This window comes from Micropterus dolomieu, linkage group LG22 (genome assembly GCF_021292245.1).
Source record: "Micropterus dolomieu isolate WLL.071019.BEF.003 ecotype Adirondacks linkage group LG22, ASM2129224v1, whole genome shotgun sequence".
Lineage (NCBI taxonomy): Eukaryota > Metazoa > Chordata > Actinopteri > Centrarchiformes > Centrarchidae > Micropterus > Micropterus dolomieu.
In genome coordinates this window covers 6,153,977-6,155,233 of record NC_060171.1, presented here as the reverse complement: position 1 = coordinate 6,155,233, position 1,257 = coordinate 6,153,977, and the positions used below count along the sequence as shown (strand labels likewise).

Here is a 1,257-nt window from a genome sequence, read left to right as displayed (position 1 = left end):
ATCAATCAACAAACTCCCTCTTAAATGCTAAGAGGAGGAGCAACAGTGAAAGAGGAGAGCTGCAACGTCACATTCCTTCGAATCAAAGTGTGTCTGAGTGACAGCAGAGCTGCAGTCGAGACAAGTCTCTCTGTTTCTCTCTAAAGAAACTTTCAACTAAATCCATCAGGTTTTTCTCAACAGAACAGCAGAATCTCTGCCAAACCCTGGTGAGTACACGGCCCTACAAAGCCAAAATGCACTGACTCAGTATTTGGTCGAAGTTCAGTTCAAACCAGAATCTGACTGTTTTACATCTGTTTTCCCAGATAAAAGATATGATGTCAGATGTCAGAGGTCTGTTGTCTGTTCCAGAGTCTCGACTGAAAACTAAAGGGGACAGAGCGTTTGCTGTCAGGGCCCCGAGGCTCTGGAACAGCCTGCCCGAGGAAATCAGGTCGGCTGAGTCAGTGAACTCTTTTAAGTCCCTTCTTAAAACATACTTTTATAGGAGAGCTTTTCCCGATCTTATTTGACTTTATTTTATCCCTTTTATTTTATTGTATTTTACTAATTTTATATTAAATTTTCATGCTCTTATCTTTTTTTTGTATTATTCTTTACACTTGTTAAAGCACTTTGTAACTTGTTTTTGAAAAGTGCTCTACAAATAAGGATTATTATTATTATTATTATTTGTGTTAGTGTTGAAACAGTAAATATTATTACTTGTTTGGCAGAGACTCTGCTGTGTTGTTAAGTCAGTTTAACTTTTCTTTTCCTGAGAATCAGAGTTGTCTCGACTGCAGGTCTGCTGACACTCAGACTAAAGTTTAGTTTCATTTTGATCATGTGACACTTAAACTCTCGTGGTTTTCCAGTGCTGCTCCACCTTTTTCTGCTCTGCAGGTGAGGTTTTGTTGCCCTTCAGATTTGACCTGATTAGTGATGTTTTTCTTTTGGTAGAAGATGAATTTAGTTTGGAGCAAAGCACTGAAGGCTTTAAAGGGCACGTTGTGGTTACTGGAGACTTTTCACAGTTTAATTTTATTTTTCTTATACTGGAGTCTACAGCATGCTCTAACAGTCAAACAACAGAACAAAAGAGGTCAACACATGTAAGAACATCCTGTATCTATGTCACAGTGGCTACAACACTCCCTTTACAGCAAACTTCACTTTTCAACCTTTTCACATCACATGAAACCTACAGAATGAGTTTCTATAAAGGACACAATGACTCTTTGCTCAAAGTTTAAGATAGTTCAAGTATCTTCA

At 38.1% G+C, this 1,257-nt stretch overlaps 1 protein-coding gene across 1 annotated transcript in view; it reads left to right on the top strand.

Annotated features, from left to right (window-relative positions):
- The first annotated feature begins 112 nt into the window (after positions 1 to 112).
- LOC123961542 (E3 ubiquitin/ISG15 ligase TRIM25-like) overlaps positions 113 to 1,257 on the top strand; it is an 11,957-nt gene continuing 10,812 nt past the window's right edge. The window contains exon 1 of the mRNA XM_046037017.1: positions 113 to 209. The gene's annotated coding sequence lies outside the window, so the exon portion shown is untranslated. The remainder of the gene's footprint in view (positions 210 to 1,257) is intronic.